This window comes from Oreochromis aureus, linkage group 6, assembly GCF_013358895.1.
Source record: "Oreochromis aureus strain Israel breed Guangdong linkage group 6, ZZ_aureus, whole genome shotgun sequence".
Classification (NCBI taxonomy): Eukaryota; Metazoa; Chordata; class Actinopteri; order Cichliformes; family Cichlidae; genus Oreochromis; species Oreochromis aureus.
Genome location: NC_052947.1, coordinates 29,808,179 through 29,819,917, shown reverse-complemented (window position 1 = coordinate 29,819,917; position 11,739 = coordinate 29,808,179).

The window sequence follows — 11,739 nt, the reverse complement described above, 5'->3', positions numbered from 1 at the left end:
CCAAAATGTGGTTTTAATGTCAGGGTTACAATTAGGTTTAGAGTCAGGGTTAGGGTTAGGCATTCATTTTCAATGGTTAGGGTTAGGGTAAGGGGCTAGGGAAAGCATTATGTCAATGAAGGTCCTCACTAAGATAGCTGAACGGGGTTGTGTGTGTGTGTGTTTGTGTGTGTATTATTTTTGCCCTTGTGAAATTACTGTCCTATAGCAGCTAAAAAGACAATTGTGCATACTTTTAAGCTTTTATTTTATTCAACCCTACCCGGAAATGCAATTGGTTGAGTTTTTCCCCTAAGCTTTATCATTACTCCAGGGGAATGCCAAGATACGTCAAGAAACCCGGCAACAACGTAGAATTAAACGAAATTGCGCATAGGGATGACGTAGTTAGACTTTACACGTAGTCAAATATGGTGGGGGAAAATCGGAACGCTGCACATCTCTTCTGGAAAGATTTGTACACTGAGTATATTGTGTAAATGAAAACTGAACGCAAGGTTTGGAATTGTTAAAACTGACTTAAAACTATGTTAAATAGTGCAACATGCACGGGCATGTTGAATCTAGAAACTGTAGCACTAGGTTACAATGATTTAACCTTGAGGAAAACATTGCGACAACATTATTTCTTTGGGCACGAACCTAGTCAGCTAGAGAAACACATAAATGAATGTCCTTCTAAGCAGCACCTTTACACAGCAGTGTTTTTGTCTTGGATGCAGCCCCCACAGTGGCTGATGCTATTTTATAACTGCTGCATTGCAGAGTTCATTCCCTGACAAGCAGGACTGAAGTAGCATGAACTGACTGCATCATGGAGGTTTGGATGGACCCTTAGAGGAAACTCAGCAGAGGGTGGGAAGAAGTTTGGAAAGAATGAAAAGTGTAGGACTGAGCACTGAACTGGCCTGTGAAGTCAAGGAAGCAAGAGAGAACCAAAGGGCACTGAAAGATCAATAGCTGTGTGTGTAGAGGTTGAGTAGTGATGGAGTAAATGAGGGGTGACCTGTGAGATGAGTCACAGTAAAGGACTGAGTGTGTGAGATGCATTAGAGATGCAATCAGACAGAACCCCCCGCCCACTCTTTCCTCCTCCCAACTAGCCTTAACATTTCACAAAACACCCGGCAGTGTTGTACTGTGTATGTGTGACATTATGTCGATCTGGTTCAAGGACTGTAGTGCAACTGTCTATTACATAATGAACAATAAAATAAAAGATGATATTGCAATTGCATATCCAATTATGATGTGTATTCTGAATTAAACAGCCTGATGGTGGTTGGGTAAAAGCTGTCACATGTGCTGTCGCAATAGACATGGTGCCACCATTTTTAATATATTAGAAAATACTGGCGGCCACCAGTACTATCCCTTAGCCCCCTAGTAGATGCACCTGTTGTATAAATTTGAAAATCTTGGATACTTTTATGAAAACTTGACATCTGACTTTGACCAAGTCAAGATCACAGTGATTCTAACTTAATAGTAAGAATTTATGACCTCATTCTCAAGTTATCACATTCATAAACTCTGGTGTCCATACTGCCTGCCAACCCACCGTCCGGCATGGTGAAAACAATACCCCATTAGACTTTTATGGCTGAGGGGTAAAAAAATACCTGTTTTCCCAGCTGTACTCAATGTGCTCTTACTTTCACAGTCATGAGGTGAAATGGGCATTTCATTTTCATACCTTTATTCCTTTTTTTGTGTTCTTCATTGCACTGTTATCCTGTCCTTCATTAGCTTATCAGCTGAGTTGTTTATTCTACCTTGTGATAACATAAATTATAAAATAATTTCTTCTGAACGTTTTTCTATGAATCTGTACAGTGTAATCAACATAAATGAATCATGGCCCACCTCTGCTGTAACTGGTGTAATTAGTTTCACCAGGAAATGAGCCGAAACAGAAAACAGAAGCTGCATGAGAGTGCTTGCCTGTGTAAAAGAGCTACAGTCCACTGCATTCAGTGTCAGATTTACTTGGACCATTTGGCAGTCGAAGAGTTGCTGAGGCGCTTGAAAAACATATAGAAAAATGTATCAAGAGAAAAAACTATATTCATTATAAATAAAAATTGTACAGATATATGTTAAATTAATCTGTGATGAAAAAGTGTTACCCATTTAAACAAGTTTATACCAGTGTTTTTTTTTTACCATATTAATAAATTGAACACTGGTAAAATGTGTACATTTGGGTAATTTAATGCTGCACAAATGACAGCTTTTGATTTTGACAATGATTTTAAAAACCCACTGAACATCTGCTGTAAATGATGGGAGAGAGAGAATGAGGAAAAATAGGCTTGAGTGACACAGTCATGTGGGGAACTTGTGACTGCATCATGTGGATGTGCCTTTGTGCAGAGGCATGATTAAAGCTACAGTTCTAGGCGTAGTACCATTTCTATAGACCAACTCGCAAAGACAGTTAGTGCCTTTCTATTTACCTGTAAATATAAAATCTTTATATAGTGAAATTGGTCTGATAAACAATTTGCTGGTATTTAAAAGATTTTAAAATTATGGTAACAAAAGGACCAGCAAAGAAATAAGGGCCGAGAGCCCATTTACACATTACACCACCTTCTTTATTCAGCTATGAGCATGTGATTCAGGATACCCACAAAGCATTTCTTTCTTCCACCTCTTCCTTTTATATCCATACACACATTTAACTGCCACTGCAGGCTTCAGCATCCCAATGTTGTATTTCTTTTTGTAACTAACCCAGTTGGGGTGCAGAAAGAAGCTTATCACAGCAGCTTTGTGAGATAACAGAGAGTGTAGGATTTCCTGAAGACAAACACCTACACAAGATCAGCAAAACAAACAGCAGACAAACAAAACCCAGATACACATATTATCAGTTGTTACTGCCCATTCTCACTATCTGCTTTCACTGGTCAATACACCCCTCCAGGTGCATTAGGAAAAGGAAAAGAATCCAGAATTAAGACTCAGATTTCTTTTGTCTGAAAAAATGAATGATGCCTGTTTTTTTTATTTGAGAGCGCTCACAGAAGAACAGGGTAATTTCCTTTTGAGAGCTGCTGACAGATTTGGAGCAGTTTGATATCTGGGTGTGAGCAGCCAGCACAGTATTACACAATATGCTCTGTCAGTAGTGGCTTGTTTTTAATTGGGGTGTTTTTCCCCACAAATTCACATTAAGCCCACATCAAATAAAAACATTAAAGAAAAAAAACCTCACATTGAACCCAAAGTTTTCCCTAAGATGTTTAGTCCAAAATTTAAAACTTATAACTATTGTCATACTAAACCAGAGCTTGGACTCAAGCATCAGAACCCAGAAGCCGACAGCAGCTCTATTTGAATAGTGAGAGCAGGGTTTAATCAGCAGGTCAGTGGCACTGACAGGTAGTTAATCTGTGTTTGTATGCCAAAGAGTCAAGTGGTGACCAAGGTGAGTCTGACAAGCTCTTGCAGTTTTTCCGATTTGATTTGGAGACTACTTGTTCGTTTCTTGAGCATGTGATCTGGGGGGGTATATGGGCAGTTGGGATTCTAGGAAAGTGGAGACAGGTTTGGTGGAGAGATGGCAGGTAAGTTTTTAACCTTACAGGTGCAGTGACTGGCTGGAGCGCTCAGGTTAATGGAGTGGGAAGTGTCAATTCCAAAGCAACAGGATTCCAAGGAAGCTGAGCTATTGCTCTGCCTTCAGGCAGTCTACTGGAGAACAGACAAGAGAAGCTTGGAAAAACAAAGAGTAGGTGAAGATATGAAAGGCCTAACTACCACTATAGAGGTTACAACAATCTGGCCAGGAGTGACAGCACAAGCTGGTCCTTAAGTACCAGTGAATGCAGAACAGCTGTGGAAATGAGATCCCAGGAAGAAAAGGCTCCTCCAGGGAGGAAAACAAGCCCACAACTTCACCTGAGAGAAAGAGAAGGAGAGGCAGAAAAAGAGGTGGAAAAAGGAAGAGATAAAGATTCCTATCTTTACTTGTTCTGGTTTTGTTCACCAAAGCACATTTTGGGGGTTTTCATGTATTATATTGTCACACATAAAATTTAACAAAAATAATCCTTATAACACATCTCTCATTTTAATCATCATTATCATAGAGAATAGAATAGAATAATCCTTTAATTGTCCCACAAGCGGAAATTTGGTTGTAACAGCAGCAAGAAAAACACAATACATATACACATACAAACAAACAGTACACAGGTCACAGAACAGAAACATACACAATTTTTTACATATTTAATTCATGGACAATAGTTACCAGTAGATGCGGGTAGAGTTTGTACGCTAACAGTGCTAGAGGAGCTCAGCTCATTGTAGCTGGTCATTCAACGGGTTTTCCCCTCTGTACTTACGCTGAAACTATTTGCAGCACATATAAAAAATAAAAACCTCTGCAGTTGCACTTCTTCATTTTGTCCACAGGGGAGCAGCAGCGCAGCCACAGTGCTGCTCTCATTGCCATCATCGTGACTGCAATGCAAGCCAAGGTTTCTTTCAAGGGCACACATCATATCTGCAAAGTCACATGTAAAGCAGGGAGAGGCTGTATGGGCGTTTTCGGCTTATCACACAGACTATGCAGTAGGGCAGAGAATGCTGAAGCTTTGTCTAGACAGTCACTAAATATCTAATCCCAAATCACTCACTGACACCTTGTTGTAGTTGCAGTTATTCAAGGGCGAAACCTTGAATTCCAGTAAACATAAATTGCAAGCATGTAAGCTTAGCAGATAAAGGATGTTTAGTAGCATGCTGACATGAAAAAGAAAAAAAAGGACAGATGCATATATAACAAATGCATCTTGTTTTGCAAGAAATTAGATTTTCAGTCAAGGTAATGACAGTATCCTCGCTGCGCTGCTTCTAATGAAAATCTATGTGCTATTACACATAGTGATCCATTGTAAGGTAGAAGCTGTATTGTTCAACCTGAAAGGGCAGGAGAGCCATCATAGCTCTCCCCCAGTCTTACCTTTTTATAGTCATCAAATATGTATGGCCCCTCTGAGTGTGTATATATAATGTATTCACAGATCTCCAGCACACTGGAAACCCTGCATCAGCAGTTTGTGTGTGCGTCTTCAGAATAAGACAGAAAACCCAATCAATAAAATGATTCATTCTGGAAGAAAGGCGTAGCGTGAGCGGCTTTGGACTGCTTGCTCTGAATATGTCAACAAGAGTGTAATGTATTTTCCTTCTAATAGAATGGAATATCTTTTTCATTGTAATATGGAACATGTGGAACGAAATTAAATGTTTTCCTCAACTGTGTGAAGATCACAACAATCATAAGAAAAACTATATAAAAATATAAACTATATAAAACAAAACAAGAGCTAAAACCACACAAAGACAAACACAACCCTTCTATATTCTCCCAAACTGCTCAAATCTCTTATTGCACAGAGCACAATTCATGTGGACATTGTTATTGCAGCATTTAATGCTTGTACCGCTCTGGGACCAAAATGATTTTTCAGTCTTTTTATCCTTTTTTAAAAATTGTTCAGTACTGTCTAACTGACATTAACAATCCATCACTTATGATGTCACTGGCCTTTGTTGAGGCATCCAGACCTGTATAGGTCATCCAGAGTAGGGAGAGGGGCGAGAAATTATTTACCTGGGCTATATTGATAACCTTCTGGAGCTCCTTTGTCTGTGCCGCTGTGAACACTAGAAAAACACACAGAAGTAATATGTTAAAATATGGAGCAGTAGTAGAAGGACACCAACAGTCTCTGTTGCTCTTTCTGATGACCCTCAGGAAGTAAAGGCTCAGCTATGTCTTCCCAACCAGCTCTGTGGTGTTTACGTCCCGAAACCGCCAGAAAATGGAACTCTGTGACTCTCTCCACATGCTCCTTTCTTATAATTAAAAGCTTAATATTTTTTTTATTTCTTCCTGAAGCTGATGAGCACTTCTTTTGTATTAGACATGTTAGAGATCAGGTTTCTGTCTCTGCACGACTGAAACAGCTGCTCCACCTCATCTTGGTAAGCAGACTCCTCCCCCAAGAAATAAGCCCCACCACTGCAGCGTCATCTGCAAATTTGATGAATGTTTTGCTGAAATCGGAGTAATCATACGTACCCAGCACACAGAGCACACAGCTCTGTGGGGCTCTAGTGCTCATGCAAACATTTCTGTATATCTAAATGTTTGTGCAATGACCAAAAAGAATAAAAAACGATGCTTTCTCATATATGGGTTGCTAGCAAACTGCAATAATCAGTCAACTTAAAAAAAACTCTCAAGTCCTGATTTTTAACTCTGTGACTTTATATGTTTTCTTATTAAAGCCTATTGAGAAGTGCATCATATTCCCTGACTTTCCTGTACTTTTGGGTGTCTGACATTTTGTGCAGCATTTGTATGGTTCACTAAGTGGCAATGTTGGCAGCAGGAAGTAAACCTTTTCAAACCTTTAAAATGATACTTCAGAAATGTTTGATTGACACTTCTGTCAGTACACCCAAGAGGGCTTATACTCGGTAATGATACATGGAAGAAATGCACACACACACCACACACACTTACACGCACACACATTATCACTGGACATGAGCCATGGGGTGGTTACTGCAAGATTGCTCTGTCAGCAGAATCTTTATCCTCAAAGGATAGGTGCTGTGGATCAGTGTGTGAGACAGAGAGAAAGAAAGAAAGCACATTGGTGACTGACACGTGAACTAAAAGCAGTAAAAGGACCATAGCTTACATAATTACTGTGACCCATAGAGTATTGATCACTACAGTCAGACTACTTTAATCAACATGCACATACCAAAAGACCCGCACATCTTTATATTCACCAATCCACCATATTGCTGATCTTGCAGAAACTGCCTCTTCAATGCGACCTTTCATGCTAATGTCCCGTTCCATGTTTTTATTCTTTAAATCTAATAGAGTATCTTCGCATGACACACTGTTTCAAATGATAATTAGTTATCTGAGAGTGTGTCTCAACACAGCTGTTCAGTTTGACCACTGTCTGAAAGAAGCTGTTTTAGCTCCTCACTCTGAAATCTTCTGATTGGCTCCCTCTTGAAAATAGAATATCCGAACAGTGATTGGGTGGAGCTGCTGGGCTTAGAGCAAGAAATGTGGCTGACACGAAACATTTTATTTTCCTTGACATGAAATGCAAAATGTGCCCATGTGTGTCCTCTTCTCTTCCTCCCAAGCAACTAACCTTACAACACAAGGAGATTGCTTCTGATCGGATCAATTCCAAACGTATCCTGCCTTTCTACCCAGCTTAATTCGTTTAGATTGGATGTTGTCTCTCCAGTATATTTTCAGTTATGTCAATACATTTCGTAATAGTTTTTGTCCCCATGCCTTAGTTTTTATTTAGTTATCATTTCCTTTTTGTCAGAGAAAAAGAAAAGTTGTTGACAAAAACTGTTACGGAACTTATTGGTTAACATAATTAATGCTGCATATGGTTTGCACTGAAAACATTCATCTACAAAGCAAAAGTTTTGCCATCACATTTATGAAGGCCCATCTTTTCCTTTAAAGGCAAATATTTTCCATTTCTGGGTTAAGTGGTACTTTTCAGTTTCACTATCCCTTGATGATTAGTTTTTGATTGAAGACAAGTTGGCATCTTCCATGCGAAATATTGCAGACTGCGGCAACTTGCTAGCAATCACAAGGTTTTGGGCAGATCACCTTATATCTCTTTACAACCAATTTCACACCAGCAACTGCAGGTAACCTCCAGCAGCCAATCACCTGATGGTCATGGAATACACACTTTCACCGGCGGTTACCAAGGAGTCTCCGACTGGTCTCTAAGCCTGCATGAATGGGGCTTAAGCAATCAGTTTCACAGAGATTGCCAATAATCACTCAACATCAGTCAGGGGTTACAAATTATTCCCTTGCAACTGATGGTTGGCAGATGGTCACCAACCAGCCTGTAGACCTGTGTAACTGGGGGTTCAATGAAGCATCTACTTAACAGATAGACAGGCAGACTGAAAGACAGGTATGTCATGAATACAGCTTTGTATTATTTTGTTTAAGAAAGTAAAGCATTCAGCAAAATAATATATTTTACATATCTTTCAGGAACATTGCAGTAATGTGGCTGCTTTATTCTGGCAAGCTGGACACCAGAAAGCTTTTTCTAATTTAAGAATACTGCTTTAAGCCAAACACTCCTGGCTATTAATTAGGCTGACTTCACAGACCAGCCAAAAAAACACACACACATATAAACACACTATTCTCAGTCTCTAAAAGGTGGGGGTGGTGAGTCTCCTATCCCATGTATTACACTCACATTTTTTTTCTCTCACCTGAATCAAAAGTCTGTTCTGCTCTGCATTTTGTCCATACTTCCTACCCCCACATCAACACCAGGTTGGATACTTTAAGTGTAATTTTAAAGCATGTTAAAAAATATCCAGTCTGATTGGTCTCTAAACAAATGAAGCCATGAAAAAGATTAGATTGCACATGAAAAACTAAAATCCTATTCCCTTGCTTTTCATCCATTTATCTCTTCGATATTTGTCTGAATGACTGCACTGCAGAATGTCTGACAGCAAGCAGCTCTCTCTGGTATCTTAAATGAGAAGCTGGTTAGACAGTCAGACTGTCAGATGCAGTGCACTGGAAAATGCTTCCCCACAGGAAACATGACACTTTGGACCTGATTCTCTGCGCTTTGTTTTTCATTCCTTTCGAGGGGCTGAGACGGGGGTGTCACTTTATAAGAACAGGCTAATTTAAGCATTCACAGTAGCTTTTGATCTAGTTTAAACTTAAACTGCACTTGAACCACAATGTCTTTTATAATTTGTGACGTACAGCAAGTTGTTGCCATAAAGCATTTCATCATTCATTTTTAATCACATGTATCCATTTTGTATCATGGAAATTGACCCCTTTCACTGTTAGCCTGTTTCTTAGTAGTGCTTTTTGAGCTGTAGCTCAAATATCTTCAGAAAAGCCCCAAATCTCTGGGGCTCCTGTCCACTGCACTAGCTGCAGGCTCATATTTGGTACTGTGGTGGGTGTGAATTCAGCTCCAGCCGTCCTGTTGACAGTTCTACTGCACTAGCTTTCTGGGGCATGATGCGTTCACTCTGGATGCTTTCCAAGCGTTTTTGTACAGGAGAGTGGGGGGCCCAGCCTCCTGCAGTATTTTATGCCTTCAGACAGGTAGATTCAAAAGGATACTGAAGGTTTCAAGAAATTTCCACTGGTAAACAATAGTGTCTAGTGACCTTGCCACCAGAGCACAGTGAAGGAACAAATCAGCTCTGCGTCTTGGCTGTGCTTTCAGTTGGAAATGTCAAGTCCAAATTATGTTTTTTCACAGACAGATGGAGGAAAAATATTACTGCACTGTAACTCGGCTATGACTTAATCCTTTCCTTTCCTTTCTTTTCCTTTCCTTTCCTTATATTTTTTCTAAAATCTGTCCGTGTGTTTCTTCAAACTGGAGTGTTTCCAGCTGTCACACTGAGATGCTTCCCTCACCACTCCTTTGCCCTGCTGTCAGACCTCAGGAAGTGAATGATCTTCTGACACCACAATATGGCAAGCTATGGTGACATCATCCTCGAGTATGAACCTCTCAGCTATGGGGCGTTTACATTGCTGTGTGAAAGCTAAAATAACAAATAACCGAGGAAATTTTTTACCTTTGTTCAAAATAAATATATGTACATCAGAAGATATACATTTGCACAACAGAAAGCTGAACCACCCTTCATTGACAGGAAGGATGAAATCAAATCAAACACCCTCCTTCTGGGGAAAAAAAAGGTAAGCAGCAGTGCAGACTAAACACTGCTGAATGGCTTTCCTGCAATCCTTCACGCCCAGCTTTTGCACTCCTGAACAAAGTGGAAAAACAGCCATTCTCAATCACCTGCTGCACCTTCTCTTCTCTTCTCTTCTCTTCTCTTCTCTTCTCTTCTCTTCTCTTCTCTTCTCTTCTCTTCTCTTCTCTTCTCTTCTCTTCTCCTAATTAGTAAGTAATGATTTCTATATAAAATTTTCATCATTGCCCGGCACTTTCAGTTTTTTCTCTTCTTTTTACTTTTTTGACTTTTACTTGTAGTTTTGAAGGGAGACACCATGTAGTTCATATGAATTTGTGAATATGGGAGAAAAAAACAAAGGGTGGATTAGAAGAATGCTTCTGACTGACTAAACAAAACTGTAATTATGTTTAATTACAATGTTTTTAACATAGTGAAGATCATCACATTAACTCCAGGGCTGACTTAGATTGCTTTGATGAGGAAAGATCAGAAAAAAAAGTAGATTTCGGTGTGAAAAATTTATCACAAGATGAAACAATCTCCAGACCAGTGGGCCTGTGATTATGAGATGTGCAAGGTCTGTAAAAGCCTATAAAGACAGCTCGGTAGTTAACTATTTTGACAGGTTGTTTTTCTTTTTTTTTTCATAAAGAGAACTGTACTGTATGAAACTCTGATCCCATCAGTCAACCAGTCAGTCATTCAGCATTTCAGTCAGTCACACTCAGTGTCTGCTCACTGCTTGAAGCTGTAATGCCTTTACGCATTGCAGCAGTACACACCTCCCTATGTCTGGGACTTCAGAGGTTGATGGACACACACACACACACACACACACACACATACTCACACACATATAGAGACACACACATAAATTACATGCAATCCCTCAACTGCCCTCCCCTCCTTTTTATCCCTCACTTCACCTCCTCCCTTTCATTCTTTCAGCATCTCTGAGGACCTCAGAGTGCGGCAGGAATGATGGACAGCAGACTAATATCCAAAGAAAACCACCCCTCCCCTCTGACTTCACAGAATAGCCGGAGAGAGGCCAGTATGCCCTTCAGAAAAAAGAAATAAATAAATAACGTGACCTACCACTGAAGAGAGGAAATGCTGGCAATGATACAGCACTAAGAAAAAAGGGTGTGCTGAGAAGTCATCAATATTGTAATCTGTTCTTTAAAATATGAATACTGAACATCTGCTCTAGAGACATAGACATTTCATTGTCATACAATTATCACCTTGTGAACGCACTAGATGCACTAAATACGACTAATGCACACACTGTCCCCAGTCAATCACGCTATTTAACATTTTAAGACTACAATTATGGAAGTAGAATGGATCTTACGTTTTTAACATTGTGAAGATCATTAGAGGCACCTTTGACAACACACAGGAGGTGATGCATGAATCCTCGATGCTATTTTAGGACAGTAACCATGTAGAAACTTGCTTGGGTCTGCAAGGGGATAGGAATGAAAGCAGGGATATCATAAAGGCTTATCAAGGAGGTGCCATCTATTACAGATATATAGAGGAATTTAAATAACAGTAAAACAGAAATAACTTTTCAACGGAATACATATTTTAAATCTTATTCAATTCAGTTCAGTTCGGTTCATTTTATTTTATTTCAATTCAATTCACTTTATTTAGTGTTAAATCACAACACCTCAAGGTGTTTATTTTCTTAATTTCATAATAACTCTTATTCTTATACTTCATCATGTGAAAAGTTCACACTTATTTCAGTGGAGGAGGTTTTTTAAGTGATGAATGGACCACCAGTCAAAGGTCATAAAACTGATGTGTGCATGCAGCATTTAAACATACAGTTATGAAGAAGAGTTGTCTGCAATGAAATTAACAGCTGGCTTTTTTTAAACCTTTCTTTAAGAAATGGCACAGCAGCACTAAGGTTCTTCA